Genomic DNA, 17762 nt, shown 5'->3' with positions numbered 1-17762 from the left:
TTTTAAAGTGGAGAATTTTTATTTAAAATTTAAAAATTAATTTAAAAATTTTAATATGAATTACCACGTAATATATTATATCATATCTTTTAATTTTTTTTATTTAATTCTTCATTCTCTTTTCTTCTTTTTTTTCCTTTTCTGTCTTTTTTTTTTCTCACCTCTCTTCTGTTATTCTCTCTCTCAGAGAAAAGGAGAAAAGAGATTAATTAAATAAAAAAATAAAAAATATGATATAATATGTCACATAGTAATTCAGGTATAAAAAGTTAAAATTTTTAAATTAATTTTTTAAATTTTAAATGAAAATTATTCAAATTTATGACTAAATTATATAAAATTAAAAGTTTTAGATATAATCAGTAATCAAAGTAAAAGTTTAGATTTATTTGGCCAATAGGTATAATTTTACTTTATTAAAATTATAATTTAATTAGAAATTAAATTCATAGCTAAAGCTTATTTATTTTGTAGAAAAAATTTTACTTTGAATTTTTTAACATTTGATACACTCAAGAAAATAAATTTATAGAAAATATTTTCCTAGTTAAAGATAAAATTAAGCCAATTTTAAGGAAAAATGACTTTCTCTTTTATAAAAATTAAGTCATTTTCTAAATTTTAATAATTTTATTAAAGTATAAAAATACTTATATATATATATATATGACATAAACACAAACTATTAGTTTAACAATTGCAATCAAATAATAAAAAATATTTTAATTGAAAATATTTTTTTAGAAAAAAAAATTATAGTTTTTGAAAGAACAAATATAATGTTAATAACATGTCAAAAGTTTAAGTGCCTATTTGGATTGATGGAAAAGAGAGAGAAAAGAAAGTAAAAAAGGGAAAATAAAAAGTTTGACAATCCCTCTCTCTTGTTTGATGGAAGGAAAATGTCATTTTCTCTCTATTTTGGAAAGAAAAATATATACAGAAAGGTCTACAATTCATTTTAAAATTACCTACATGCCCTCAATTATCGATTTTAATTTATTTTCTCTATACTAGCTAGCAGATAATGACTTTTTTATTGGGTCATAAACATTGAGAGTTTATGAGAAAAACCTAGAAATCCAACCATTTTCAACAAAATTCCTTTAATTTACTATTCTAAAAATGATTAACCTCCCTTAACATCAATTTTCCTTAATTGGGTTATTCCTTCTCATAAAAGGGAAGATTCGAATTGTACAAAAAACAACTAGCAATTACTAAAGCTTCCCACTTTCATTACTAGTGATTTCCACATCATTGTATCTAAAATCCAAACTTCCTATCATGTGTGGTCATTAAAGAAACCTTTACTTTAGTTAATTTCACCTGTTATTTGAAGGACAATTCTGATCAAAAGGGGTCGATGATATGCATGAAGGTTAGCAATGAAATGTTTTGCAATTTTTATTTTCTAGTATGATAGTTATTATTCGTTTTTATTTTACAGTGGAGGCTTTTCAGGGTTGTTTTGTATTTCCTATTTCCCCTTTTCTATTAAAAAAAAAAATAGCTAAATGGCTAATTATATATTGTAATTAAATTCGCCCAAAATGAAAAGAGTACGGAAGGCAAATACACCTCTTAGCAAAAAGGAGTCGATGATTTGCATGAAGGTTAGCAGTGAAATGTTTTGCGGTTTTTATTTTCTTGTACGATAATTATTATTCATTTTTATTTGGCAATGGAGTTTTTACGGTTACTTTGCATTTCCTATTTCCCCTTTGTTATTTAAAAAAAATAGCTAAATGGCAAAATTAATATTGTAATTAAATTTCCCTAAAATGGAAGGAGTATGAGGCAAATACACCTTTTATCTCCTTTTTAGGCTTGATTTTGATCGTAATTATTTTATTGCTTGCATAAGAAATAGTAATGTTTTTAATAAAATCACTATGTTTTCTTTTACAAATATCCAAAATTTAAGGAATAATTTATATAAACATAGATGAATAAGTTTAACTTGTTTTTTTTTATTCACGAGGATTTGAAATAGTCGATTAAGGCCCACCACCAGTGTAACACCCCCTACCCAGTCAATAATAAGTTGAGTCAGGAATGCCACAAAACTATGTTGAAATGCATAATATTTTATTCAAAACATTTTTAAACAATAGAACAAACCATGTTTAACATCATTTTAAATCCGTCCATAATAAAAATAAATCATTAAAAAGATAAAGTTCACAATAGCCATTATAAATTACGTAAAAGATAAGAAGTTTGATACAAAATGATTTACTTGATTACATCAACTATTTCTAATGTACATGCCAACATTTTTTAACTTTTCCAAGGTTTAATGAAAAAGAAAATTACAAAATGCCTAATGTGCTTCGCAGCTGATGCAAACTACTGTAGCCCTTCTACTGGCAGCTGCTCTCTGCTACCTATGCGTAGGAAAATTCAACGCGCTAAGCTTATACTTAGTGGTGCTAAACTCATCCATAAAAGAAAAATATGCAAGCATGAAACTAATATGCAGATTGAAACAACAATTTCTATAATATTAACAGCTATACATATTTATGAACAAGATGTAAAGAGATAAAAAAAAAAAAAAACGTATTATATGACAAATATTAATCAATTTACATTATATTACTTATATCTCAGCCCCATAAACTCTTAGCAGGATTACTTAGCTAGATAAGGAAAAACTATAACTGTAAGGCACAGAGTGCCAGAACTGTAGGGCTCAAAAGCCAAGAACTGTAGGGCACCATGTGCTAATATCATGTATTTTGTGGTTGCAGTACTACTAAGTCATATGGCATGCCACACCTTATACTAACCTACGACCTCTACCAAAGTTTACTATGGCTAAGAATACATATTACAATCTTTTACAATTATCAAGTTTATGTACTTATTTCATATGCTCATATTTGCCATACATAGCCAAAGTTTACCTTAATTCATTTCAAACAAGGTTTATTTCACAATTTGATGAGAAATACTCAAACAAACCTGCATGAGAAGTGTGTAGCTTAGCAATCACTTTCTGCAAAAAACTGCAGAAAATTGGCCACATGAACAGTAATATTCTAAATTCCATCAAAATTCATAGAGACAGAATTTTAATGCAAATTTTGCAAAAATCAACTTTCATATTTTGATTTTCAATTGGAATCATGGAAAAATATATTTTACAACTCAAGATATAAGCAAAAGCATACAAGCTATCCAGAAATCTATTTTAGTATGCACAGCAACAGAAAAGTATGAATTCTAATAGGAAAACAGTGAAATTAATTTCGAGCCATAGCTACAAAGTTTTAAAGCTCTCTTTAAGCTTTCCAAAGCCGTAAGAATCACCCTACTTGAAGTTTTCTATCTGAAGTTATGAATTTTTAAATTTGGGTCCTCTGTTGCTAGAATCTGCCAAACTAGTTCTAGAATTAAGCAATTAAATATTTTGTCTTCAAACTCTATTCTATCATCAAAATTAAGGCTAACACTGAACTACAAAGTTTTAGGGTACTCTTCAAAGTTTCATTTGTCACAAGAATGACCTCATTTCAACTTCCCTAGCTTAAGTTATGAATTTTTTAATGTGGCTATCCAGTAGCCTCACCCAACACAGATTTCAGATTTCAGATTTCAGATTTCAATCCCTCAAACCCTAATTTCATCTAATTAGCAAATAACAAGAAATCACACATATAAACATGGCAATAAAGATGAGTTTAAGCACTAACCTTGTCACACCCTACCCCTCAGTAAGATATAACATGATCCCGTAGTACATCTAATGAATTACCGTGCTTCGCCTACCGGTAACTCATTAAATATACTACAAGGGATTTTAAAATAATTTTATTACTTTTCGAAGGTGGCGAGCAATTTTAGTAGGAATTAAAAACTTTTACTTAAAGTTTAAAGACTAGTTAAAATTTTTGTACATTTTTATTTTTACGCAAATTTTGAAAATTTTTTGGCAGAGTGCCGTCTATATTTGGGAAAAACAGTTCTTCAAAACCTGAAAAGAAATACACTTCCAATATTTTCTCAATCACAACTTCAATACATATCAATTTCATCTCAATCCCATACAATATGCTCAACACAAAATCAACCGCAATTGGAACATCTCATTTTTGAAAAGGAAATAATTTATCATTCATAAAATACAAAAAGAATTATTTTTATTAATTACAAAACTTAGAAATAAATTTAAATATTACAATAATTTGTATTTTAATTATAAGAGTTTTTGTACAACTGCTCAAATAATTTACACACAGATATTTACATGCATAATCAAAATCTAATATATAAGGGTACAACTAAATACCTGTACAAAAACCTCAATGTAGTGCCAACAATCAGCAGCTCACTCTACTGCCTTTTTCCTTGTTTCTATCTGCGATAGCAAAGAAAGCTATCGCTGAGTATAAAAATACTCATTGGTGCACAATAAAATATAAAATGCACAATATAAAATATTTGTTATTAATTTACAGTTCAAATGTCACACCTTACCTCTCTGTAAGGCATAACATGATCCCGTAGAATATCTAATAAACTATCGAACTTCACCTACCGATAATTCATTAAGTACACTACAAGGGATTTTAAAACTATTTTCTTGCATTTTGGAAGTGGTGAGCATTTTGATAGGAATTAAAATCATTTATTCAAAGCTTATAAACTAGTAAGAATTTTTGTCCATTTTAATTCTACCGCAAATTTTATAAAAATTTTAACAAAGTTTTGTTTGTATTTGGAGAAAACCGTTCTTCAAAATCCTGTACAAAGCACTTCCAATAATTTTTTTTTTCTAACTCCCAACCTCCAAATATTCTCAAGTCAATACATCTCAAAATTCTCAAAACAAATTATTTCATATCATTCCATCAATATTGTATGCACAGATTAACTTTACAGATATATAAAATCCAAAAATAATATTATTATGATTTATTATACAACTGCTCACTTTACATTGATACTTATGACATTACAGTATTTACATCAAAATAATTACAAGGGTATAAAACAATACCCGTACAAAAATAATCAAGAGTTCTTGTCAATCCCGCAGCTCACTCTGCTGCTTTCTTTTTGCTCTTATCTGCGATAGCAAAATAAGCTATCACTGAGTATAAAAATACTCAGTGGTACACAATAAAAATTTAAAATATAATACATAAATCATTCATTGCCAAAATACAGTTTAAATATTTCTCAATCACATTTCACAAATTATCAAAGCTCATAATAACATAATGTAGTCAAATAATTTAAGAAACACAGTGTTGCCAATTCATAAAAAACTTAAGCTATGACACAAAATTTCCAATCAATGCCGCGTTGTACACTACGACAAAGCAATCTACAACCTCACTAATCGAAATCAATGAGGGAGGTGGCTAGCTAGCTAATTAGTACTCATCCGATCTACAACCTCAACTGGTAAACCAGAGAGGGAGGAAAATAATCGATCTCACCCCATAAATGGAGGAGAAATAATAAGGCACTGTCATGCTAAGTGTGAATCAAAAATCAATTTCAAACATTTTATTCAAATGATTCATGAGAAATCCAATAAATTTTCAAAGTCATAATTTCATTCACAAGATGGCAACACAATTCATAATTAACTTCAAATTTTCATAAATCACACTAAATCAATTTTTTAATGACAAAAGGCTCAAATAAGGTTTATTGTGCACAAACTTGACGTGAGTCGCCTCTAGGCCTTGACTCAGTCTCTCAGAGCTTCCAAGTCTTTTTCAGCTGAAATACACAGTTTCAGTACCATAGCTTAGCATAAATCCAAAAATAAATTTAACTTCACTTTTATCTAGCTTTAATGTGCAAAACTCGATGTTCTTGAAATTTTTGTGTTTCGGGTTACTATTCACTATACTATTCAAGTTAAATTGTTGACTTTCTAAGGTTTAATAGGTATGAGAATTCCAACTTCACCCACATACCACATTTTGGTCACCAAACTTATTGGTTTTGGTCATTTTCTCAAAACTTAGGTCTTTTAGGCAAAATTGCCAAATTTTTAGTTTTGGTGTCTAAGGTTGCACTGTTCCATTGGTCACTTTTCTGTTGGAATTTGGCAAAACTTCCTTTATAAAAATGTTACCTATTGTCTTAAGTTTATTCTCCTTTTTGAATCACTCCAATTGGAGTTTTGTAGCTCAAGTTATATCCAAATTATGGTTACTGTTTATGCTGCAGAATTTAGTTCTACAAATTTATTGATCCAATTTCGTTCAGCAATTTGATCAAGTTAAGTCCATAATTTTGTAACACCCTCCCTGTACCAACTCCGTACATTCTACTGTTCCGGTGACCGGTGTCGGTCCGGACAGCTAGAACGTCCGGAAAAGTATTTAAACTAAAGTCGGGAATCATAATTAACTCAAATATTAATAAGAAAAATTTAGTAAAAATTTTAGAAATAAAATACAACCAAGTTAAACGAGCCGGTGCCCTAGCGATGGGTAACCAGAGGGAAGTTGCGGTTCTCGCAACGAGGAGCCCTAGACCCGGGGGAAAAATTATAAAATAATTTTTGGGACTCCAAAAAAGGGTTATTGAGGTTCCTATGGCATTAGAATGCCAAGAAAATATTTAGAAAAATTTTACAATTGATACAGACAATTTTGACCCGTTAAGCCAAACGGAGGGCATTTTGGTCATTTCGCCTTCAGAGGTGATTTTTGGCCGACTTGTCCAGTTGAGTAAATAATTAATATGACATAAAATATGAATAAACATTACTAGAAATTAAATTGAAATTGAGTAGTGATGAAAAGAAAAGAAAAATCAAAGAAAAGCTTATTTATGACATCATGTGATGTCATTTAAAACTCACCAACCAATCACAAGCTAATAAACTTTCTTAAATACTTAAAAGAGACAAAATGAAGACTAAAATAATTAAATTGCAGCTGCCTTCTTCTTCTCCAATTCCAGCCGAAATCTCTCTCTCTCTCAACCTCCATTAAACCTCACTTCCCAAGCTCCCTTTCTCCTTTGTTTCCACCACTAAACCCTAAACCCCTTCATTAAAACTTAATCACACCTCTTGGGGAAGTGTTTGGCAGCCTAGAAAGTGAAGGAAAGTGAAGTTTTAAGTGGGGAAAAATCTGCCCTATTCAAGGTTAGTGCATATATATACTTAAATCTCCTTTATTCCATGTTAAAGCCTTAAAGTGAGCAAGAATTTGTAACTTAAATAAATGAAATTTATGTTTATGCATGCCTTGAATTTCGGTAGCCCTAATGAGGGAACAATAATGGAGTGTCTTGATGATTTTAATGGACTTAGAATGAATTTGAGATTATGTTTAAGCTATATATCTACATAGATAATGATTTAGTGTGCTTAACCAAGGTGCATGGGTAAATTGGAATGGAAACTAGGGTTTTGAGGGTGAAAAATTGACTTGGCTTAGGAAATTGTTAGAGCACATTTTAATGGTCAATTAGTGACCATTTTAGGTAAGTTGACCATCAAATGGACTGAAAAATAGGATTGCAAAGTGAAGTTGCAGGCTGCCCTAGGACAGCAGCAGAAGGACTGAAAATTCAGTCCACTTGCATTGCCATAACTTTGGCTGTGTTGGTCCAATTGGTGTTTGGCCAATTGGACATGAAACTAGGCTTATAATGGCACATTTTTTCTGAAGAAACCATGCCCAAAAGACCAAAGAAAGAGGACCAAAACGTGGCCCCAATCCGGACACTCTGCAACAGCCCCTGCAGAATTGACCAAATGAACAGTAACTGTTCATTTGGCCATAACTCACTGTAGATTTGGTCAATTGACCTGAAATTTTTACAGCAATAAGTTAAGACATAGACAAACAACTTTCATGAAGGAACCTACCCCAAATTATGGCCAGAACCTAACCCAAATGGCAGTGGCAGTCACTGTTCATGTTACTGTAGATATGGTAATTTCTGCAGAATGCAAATCCGGCCAGCTGTGGTTTTTGGACCATATCTGGAGCTACAAAACTCCAAATGGAGTGATTCAAAAAAGGAAATTCAACTAGAAAAAATAAGGAACAAATTTCATGTTTGCCATTTCTTCAAATTCTCATTGCAACAGTGTCCAATGAAACAGTGAAGTTGGGTCTCAAAAACTGAAAATTCTGCTTGTGTTGGTTTAAACTTTGAAATGGTATAAATGCTTAATGCCAACAAGTTTGGAATGCCAAATGTGGTATGTTGAGAGTGCCAAAGTCAATGTACATATTTTTATTCTAAAATTCAACATTTTTGTTGACCAATAAGATGAATAGTGACACTAAAAATTTGAAATTCACAAATTGAAGAATTTAAAAGTTTCAAATGCCCTAGTATACCTAACAAGATTGGTTTGGATAGTTTGGCATGCCAATAGGGTTCAGTTAGCAGTACTGCACATGGCAATATGCCATTCTGTGATTTCATGGCTTGTAGCCATTCTGACTTTGTATTGAGACTTGGCCTTGTGCCTGATATTATTTACAGCTTGTTAGCTGTTCTGTTGCACACCGGGAGATGCATATGTGACCGATGGTGTGACGGCCGAGGTACTAGGTACCCAGTGCCAGTTTACCCGTTATCCAGTCCAGTCGTCTAGTGTAGGTTTACTTGGGGCAACCAAACGAATAAAAGTGAACAATGTTAACGAAATAATGGATATACCAATACCAAACAAAGAAAGCATACACATTCTTTACACATTCATTTTCTTGCTATTTTCTTCTATTATATTATTGCACCACTAAGCATTATTGCTTAGCGCGTTGCTTTTGCCACGCGTAGGTACTGGAGATCCCGATCGTGAGCCCAGTAGACCACAGACTGGGTGAGTCCATCCTGCAGTTCTGCACAGTGTCCGTGTCACCTCATCACCTGCAGTGCATTGGTAGGACATTAGATGTCATTTTGTAATTAAATATTTGTTTTCTCATATGTATTTGGGATTTATGTAATGTATTTTGAGGTTCATGTAAATAATAAAGATTTATGGTTATGTATGGAAATAATTTGAGTATTTAATTATTGTTTATATATGAGAACCCTGAGAAATGGATGTTTGAGAAATGAAAAGGTTGTTGAGACCTGAAATTGAAAAAAATGTTGAGATCTTGATATTGAGCTTTGTGATGATATTGGAGTTGAGAATGAATGAATTTATTCATTGGAAGTGTTTTTAACAGGTTCCGAAGAACTGTTTTCTCCATTTTTAGCCGGTACTCTGCCGGATTTTCTTTAAAATTTACGGAACCTCAAATAAATTATGATTTTAATAAATGACTTAAATGAGTTATATTTTACAAGTTATATTCAAAAGCATGATATAAATTAATTAAGGAATATTAGAGTGTGCCGGTACACCGTGTGGCATTACTTACTCGGGTATACTGTACACGGGTAAGGGGTGTCACAAATTTGGTCTAATTTTCTTCATATGAAATGTTCTACTATGTCTTAGGTTTCCATCGGTTCAAGAATCACCTAAATTGGAGTTTTCTAGAGAGAGTTATAGTCATTGAAACTTTACTGTTCATATGATAAATTTGCAGTTCTGCAGATTCAGTGAGTCAACATTGCTCTCTAATTTGATTGGGTTAATGGCATAATTTGGGTTTGTGTTTTTCATGAAAGTTTTAGATCCATATCTCATCTAACCACTGGTAAAATTTCAGGTCATTTTGACCTGCCTAGCTCGAGTTATGACCAAATGAACAAATACTGTTCATTTGGTCGATTGCAGGCGACTGTAATTTTTCAACTTTTGTTAATTTGTTCACTAGGTTTTAGTCACTTTTTGGGCATGCTTCCTAAATGAAAATTGTGTCATTTAGTACCTATTTTCATTCCCAATTGGTCTCATACCAATTGGACTTGTAAAATTCTATTTTTGGTCCCTCAAAGTTGACTTTTGGTCATGGTGCATACCCAATCCGAATTTGTCTTTGATTCAAACACTTCTAACACACTTAATTAGGTCACAAATGGCCATTTCTTTCCTTAAACTATGTCAAAGACATCATTTAGCACTTCTTCACATTTTTGGTCTCTAAACCCTAATGTTCAAAACCCTAATTCATGTAATTTGTTGCATTTAGCTAATTAAACACTTATAAACATGCTCCCTTAACTCAATAAAGCTTCCTAACATGTTTAGCTCAAATAAATTTATACTTTGTCCAACCAAACCCTAGCTGTCAAAAATTCTATATAATCCCTCAACAAATTTTCTTTCCATTTTAAGTTTATTTACAAGCTCAATAAGTTAGAAATGTAAGAATCAAACTCAAATTATCAAATTTGATTACTAACCTTTTATGTAGAATTTCTTTTTCTTCAAAACTTCTTCCTTTCTTTTTCTTTTTGTTGTAAAGCACCATCCCAAGTGACTAGAACAAGTTTTTGTGGAGCAAGTATGGGAGAAGTTGAGGTTTAGTGAGGGTTTCAAAGCTTGAAGACAAGCTTTAATGGAGTTTGCAATGGTGAGGGGGAGAGAGAGTGTGTGAGGGCGGCAAGCTTGGTGGAAGAAGACTTTGATTTTTATTTTTCTTTTGTTTTGTTTTGTTTTGTTTTATCCTTATGGAAGACCCAAAAATCCCAATTAAATAAATATATTAAGTATTGTTTTTATGGCATCATGCATAAAGTCATGCATGATGTCATCACCTTTTGACTTTTCCATTTTCCTTTTTTTTTCTATTTATTTTTCTATTAGTTCTTTAATTTAATTCTCGATTTCGAAATTTTCTTTTCTCCGATTTTATTTGACAGTTAGGTCAGGAGTCAGCTCTCGGGGTTAATTGACCAAATTGCCCCTCGCCGGTTCTTCCTGGTTTGCAATTAATTCCATATTTCTTCCGGATCCCTTACCTAATTATTTGACTGGCTTAACAGTTCTTTTTCGTGATTTTCTCTTTTCCACTGTGTTCATAAGGGTCCTAAGGACTGCGGCGTCACATTTTATGGTTTGAAATTTGAGTTTAAAATGACTTCGCAGTCGTTCCCGAGAAGGTCACCCATCGCTGTGACTCTCGGCTCGTTTAACTTCTTTTGTTCTGTTTTTCTTATTCATACTTAACTAATTGGTAATTACTAATTATTTGTGTTTATGGCTTGTTTAGTTGTCTTAAGTGTGGTTCTAATCCTCTTAATTGTCCGGACCGACAACGGTCCGGAATAGTGAAATATACCAGGCTATACAAATAAGGGTGTTACAATTCTCCCCCCCTTAAATAAATTTCGTCTCGAAATTTTACCTGGTATTAATCTCTGAATAGCTGTGGGTGTTGTCTCCTCATGTCCTCCTCTTGTTCCCAAGTAGCCTCCTAGCCCGAATGATGGTTCCACAGCACTTTTACCAACAGTAGGACTTCTGACGGTCTGATGCAGTCTTAAGTCGATCTCTGATCACTCTGATTTTCTCTTTAGCTTGCTGAATAATTTCGGGTCCAATCATATTTCTTTTAGCCATGTCATCCCAACACAATGGGGTTCTACATTTTCTGCCATACAAAGCTTCATATGGAGGCATCCCAATGCTTGATTGGTAGCTGTTGTTATAAGCAAACTCAATCAAAGGCAAGTGCGTATCCCAACTGCCATCAAACTCAATCACACAAGCCCGTAGCATGTCCTCCAAAATCTGAATTACCCTGTCAGACTGGCCATCTGTCTGTGGGTGGAATGCAGTACTGAAATTCAATCTAGTTCCTAGGGCTCTCTGAAGACTACCCCAGAATCTAGAAGTGAACCTAGGATCTCTATCTGATACAATGGATACTGGCACTCCATGAAGTCTCATAATCTTATCGATGTACAACCTGGCCAATCTGTCTAAACTGTAGTCCATTCGGACTGGCAGAAAATGAGCAGACTTAGTCAGTCTGTTGATAATTACCCATACTGCATCATGACTCTTCTGTGTCTTTGGAAGTCCCATCACAAAATCCATAGTTATTCTCTCCCATTTCCATTATGGCATTGGTAGTGGATGTAATAACCCAGTGGGTACTTGATGCTCTGCCTTCACTTGTTGACAAGTTAGGCATTTGGAAACAAATTCTACCACATCTCTTTTCATACCCATCCACCAGTAATGCTCCTTTAGCCCTCTATACATTTTTGTACCACCAGGGTGCATGGCAAAAGGAGACTCATGTGCTTCCTTCAAAATGATCTATCTCTAATCAACATCATTAGAAACACATACTCTACCCTAGTGTAGCAATAGACCATCATCTCTAATTGAGAATTCTGGTTTCTTGCCCTGCCGGACTTCTTCCAACAGCTTCTGATACCTTCATCACTCTGAACAGCCATTCTGATCTGATCAATCAATACTGGCTATATATGCCATGCAACTGCTGTCTGTCCATCATCATTAATCTCTAAGCTGGCATGCAATGATCTTAACTCATGCACCAAAGACAAAGGAGTAACCCGTAGACTTGCCATAGTCTTGCGACTTAAGGCGTCAGCCACAACATTAGCTTTTCCTGGCTGATAGTCTATCAGACAATCATAGTCTTTTATCAACTCTAACCATCTTCTTTGTCTCAAATTCAGCTCTTTCTGGGTGCCCAAATACTTCAAACTCTTATGATCTGTGTAGATGTAACATTTCTCCCCATACAAACAGTGCCTCCAGATCTTAAGAGCAAACACAATGGCTGCAAGCTCCAAGTTATGTGTCGGATAATGCCTCACATGCGGTTTTAGCTGGCGTGATGCATAGGCAATGACATTTCGATCTTGTATCAACACACAACCTAACCCATTGTGAGAAGCATATCTATATACTGTGTATTCTTTACCCGGAGTAGGTAAAGTCAGGACTGGAGCCTTAGTCAAACATCTCTTCAATTCATCAAAACTCTGTTGGCATTTATCCGTCTATTGAAATTTCACATCTTTTCTAAGCAGCTTGGTCAATGGAGATGCCAACATGGAGAATCCCTTCACAAACCGACGGTAGTATCCAGCTAAACCCAGAAAACTGCGAATCTCTGTGACATTTGTGGGTGGCTTCCAATTAAGGACAACTTCTATCTTGCTAGGATCTACCTTGATGCCCTCTTCAGATACTACATGTCCCAAAGAAAGATATTTCTTTCAGCCAAAATTCACACTTCGATAATTTGGCATATAGCTGTTTCTCCCTCAAAGTCTGTTGTACAATCCGCAGATGTCTATCATGCTCTTCTGCACTCCTCGAGTAAACCAATATATCATCGATAAATACCATAACAAACGGGTCGAGGTATGGTCTGAAGATAGTGTTCATCAGATCCATAAAAGCAGCCGGAACATTAGTTAACCAGAATGGCATAACCAATAACTCATAATGGCCATAGCGGCTTCTGAGGCAGTTTTAGAAATACTCTGCTCTTGTACTTTCAGCTGATAATGACCTGATCTCAGGTCAATTTTGGAGAACACAGCTGCACCCCTCAACTGATCAAACAAGTCATCAATGCGAGGCAATGGGTATCTGTTCTTTATTGTCACCTTATTCAACTGCCGATAGTCAATGCATAACTGGAGAGTGCCATCCTTCTTCTTCACAAAGAACACTGGCGCTCCCCAATGTGACACACTAGGGCGGATAAAGCCCTTGTCAAGCAATTCTTGCAACTGTACTTTCAACTCTTTTAATTCTGCAGGTGCCATTCTATATGGCGTTATGGAGATTGGGTCCACACCAGGCATAACATCAATTTCAAACTGCACTTCTCTTTCTGGAGGTAATCCTGGCAATTCCTCAGGAAATACATCCGGAAAGTCACATATCGTAGGGATGTCCCTCAGTGCTAGACTCCCCACTTGGGTGTCTATCACATGTGCCAAGTACGTCTCACACCCTTTCCTAATCATTTTTTTGGCCAGTGTAGCTGAAATAATGTTTGAAGGCAATAACTGCCTCTCCCCATGTATTATTACATCACCATACTGAGGAAGACCAAAAATGACTATCTTCAGTCTACAGTCAATCATCGCATGATACCTGGCTAACCAATCCATGCCCAAGATAATGTCATAATCTCTGAAGGGCATTTCAATCAAATCAGACAGAAAAGTGTGTCCTTGGATCACCAAAGGACAGCCCCTATATAGTATATTTACCTTGACCTCCTGGCCAAATGGACTAGTTACTAGCATATCATAGTCCATTGATACACACTGAATAGCAGTAGAACACATCACACTAGCACTAACATACGAATGTGTGGAGCCAGGATCAAATAACACATGTACATCTTGGTCAAGGATGGAGAAAATACCAGCTACTATGTCTGATGTTTCAGCTTCCTCTCTCTGACGCATAGTATACACTCGATCAGTGCGCCATCGATACCGGGCCGTTAATGTGCTTTGACTCCCAGGAGTATTACCAGGACCCCTACCTCTGCCTCTACCTCTACCAGCTGGCTGTGACCCTCTAGGTGCAGAGACTTGGGCTGATCCTTTAGATGTAGCAGAAGGTCCAGACCAGCGCAGACTAGTACAATCCTTAGCGAAATGTTCGCTCTCTCCACAGTTAAAACATGCACCAGTAGCCTTGAAACACACCCCACCGTGTGTTCTACCACAAGTTTCACATCGTCAGCATCGATAGAGCTCCTCGGGTGCTTGTTGGGTCTGGCCGACTGCACCGGGCTGGTCTTTGGCCAGAGAATCTGCCTCTGCCAGATCTACGGGAGCTAGATCCCCCAAACTATTTCCTCTTCCCAGAACCACTCTCAGGTGCTTGTCCAGTAGTCTTTTCAGTCTTATCTTTCTCTTGTGTACCCTTCTTCACTGCCCCTTCTGATTCTATCCTTTCCAGTTCTAGGGCTTGTGAGATCAACTCAGCGAAATTCTGATGTCGGAAACCCATAACTTGCATTCTTAGATTCGGCCTTAACTCAGACTCAAACCTCTTACATCTGTCTCTGGGGTTGGAGACTAAGCTTCCAGCGTAGTGGCTCAGTCGAGAGAAGTCTCTCTCATATTCTGCTATGGTTCTGTCCCCTTGTTTCAAACTCAAAAATTCTTGCAATTTCATATCTACATACGCATCAGGAACCCATTTCTGCCTGAATTCCCTCAGGAAGTCTGCCCATGTCAGCACAGGTGGCTCAACCAAGCTGTGGGGGATGATCTTCCACCATTCATATGCATCCCCTTGCAGAAGAGATACTGAATATTCAAATTTTAATTCTTCGATACACTGCAACTTTCTGAAAACTCGTTCCATTCTTTCCAGCCACTGTTCTGCCTCCAGTGGATCCACCGTGCCCTTGAACTCGGTGGCCCCAAATTTCATCAATTTTTCATATTGTCGAGCTGAGGGTTGTGGTTGTGCTATAGGTGCTTGCATCTGAGCTTAGGGTGGCACATTTCTTGCCATTTGCTGGAAAAATGCAGCCATCTGCTGTGCAAACTGAGTAGGAAACTGCGGTGCTGGAGTAGGAGCTGGAGTGGCTGACCCACTCACGTTCTGGAGTGCTGGGGCTTCCTCTTGAACCTCAGCCTCAACAGATTGTTCCATGGAATGATCTCCTTCTTCTATTCCGTTTTCCTAAAATTTCTACTTCCTGAGATCAAACACAAGAAGGTTGACCTCCGTTAGTACATATTCATGATGTAAATATGTCATATGTATCAATTAAAGACACTTGAGCAGTTGTACTTATCAAGGAAATATTCATACATATAGTCAAATTTTATTGAAAAACCATGCTCTGATACCACTAAAACATGTCACACCTTACCCCTCTGTAAGGCATAACATCATCCCGTAGAATACCTAATGAACTACCGAACTTCACCGACTGATAATTCATTAAGTACACTACAAGGGATTTTAAAACTATTTTCTTGCATTTTGGAAGTAGTGAGCATTTTGATAGGAATTAAAATCATTTATTCAAAACTTATAAACTAGTAAGAATTTTTGTCCATTTTAATTCTACCGCAAATTTTATAAAAATTTTGACAGAGTTTCGTTTGTATTTGGAGAAAATCGTTCTTCAAAATCCTGTAAAATGCACTTCCAATAAATTTTTTTTCTAACTCCCAACCTCCAAATATTCTCAAGTCAATACATCTCAAAATTCTCAAAATAAATTATTTCATATCATTCCATCAATATTGTATGCACAGATTAACTTTACAGATATATAAAATCCAAAAATAATATTATTACGATTTATTATACAACTGCTCACTTTACATTGATACTTATGACATTACAGTATTTACATCAAAATAATTACAAGGGTATAAAATAATATCCGTACAAAAATGATCAAGAGTTCTTGTCAATCCCGTAGCTCACTCTACTGCTTTCTCTTTGCTCTTATCTGCGATAGCAAAATAAGCTATCGCTGAGTATAAAAATACTCAGTGGTGCACAATAAAAATTTAAAATATAATACATAAATTATTCATTGCCAAAACACAGTTTAAATATTTCTCAATCACATTTCATAAATTATCAAAGCTCATAATAACACAATGTAGTCAAATAATTTAAGACAGTGTTGCCAATTCATACACAACTTAAGCCATGACACAAAATTTCCGATCAATGCCGCGTTGTACACCACGACAAAGCAATCTACAACCTCACTAATCGAAATCAATGAGGGAGGTGGCTAGCTAGCTAATGAGTACTCATCCGATCTACAACCTCAACTGGTAAACCAGAGAAGGAGGAAAATAATCGATCTCACCCCATAAATGGAGGAGGAATAATAAGGCACTGTCATGCTAAGTGTGAATAAAAAATCAATTTCAAACATTTTATTCAAATGATTAGTGAGAAATCCAATAAATTTCCAAAGTCATAATTTCATTCACAAGATGGCAACACAATTCATAATTAACTTCAAATTTTCATAAATCACACTAAATCAATTTTTCAATGACAAAAGGCTTAAATAAGGTTTATTGTGCACAAATCTGAAGTGAGTCGCCTCTATTGACTCAGTCTCTCAGAGCTTCCAAGTCTTTTTTAGCTGAAACACACAGTTTCACAGTGTTTCAGTACCATAGCTTAGCATAAATCCAAAAATAAATTTAACTTCACTTTTATCTAGCTCTAATGTGCTAAACTCGACGTTCTTGAAATTTTTGTGTTTTGGGTTACCATTCACTACACTATTCAAGTCAAATTGTTGACTTTCTAAGGTTTAATAGGTATGGGAATTCCAAATTCATCCACATAACACATTTTGGTCACCAAACTTGTTGGTTTTGGTCATTTTCTTAAAACTTAGGTCTTTTAGGCAAAATTGCCAAATTTTCAATTTTGATGTCTAAGGTTGCACTGTTCCATTGGTCAATATTCTGTTGGAATTTGACAAAAATTCCTTCATAAAAATGTTCCCTATTGTCTTAAGTTTATTATCCTTTTTGAATCACTCCAATTGGAGTTTTGTAGCTCAAGTTATATCCAAATTACAGTTACTGTTCATGCTGCAAAATTTAGTTCTACAGATTTATTGATCCAACTTCGTTCAGCAATTTGATCAAGTTAAGTCCATAATTTGGTCTAATTTTCTTTATATGAAATATTCTACTATGTCTTAGGTTTCCATCGGTTCAAGAATCACTTAAATCAGAGTTTTCTAGAGAGATTTATAGCCATGGAAACTTTACTGTTCATATGGTAAATCTGCAGTTCTGCAGATTCAGTGAGTCAACATTGCTCACTAATTTGATTGGGTTAATGGCATAATTTGGATTTGTGTTTTTCATGAAAGTTTTAGATCTATATCTCATCT

The sequence above is a fragment of the Hevea brasiliensis genome, chromosome 8 (genome assembly GCF_030052815.1).
Source record: "Hevea brasiliensis isolate MT/VB/25A 57/8 chromosome 8, ASM3005281v1, whole genome shotgun sequence".
Taxonomy (NCBI): domain Eukaryota; kingdom Viridiplantae; phylum Streptophyta; class Magnoliopsida; order Malpighiales; family Euphorbiaceae; genus Hevea; species Hevea brasiliensis.
The sequence above is the reverse complement of the archived record's forward strand: the minus strand, read 5'-3'. Positions refer to the sequence as shown.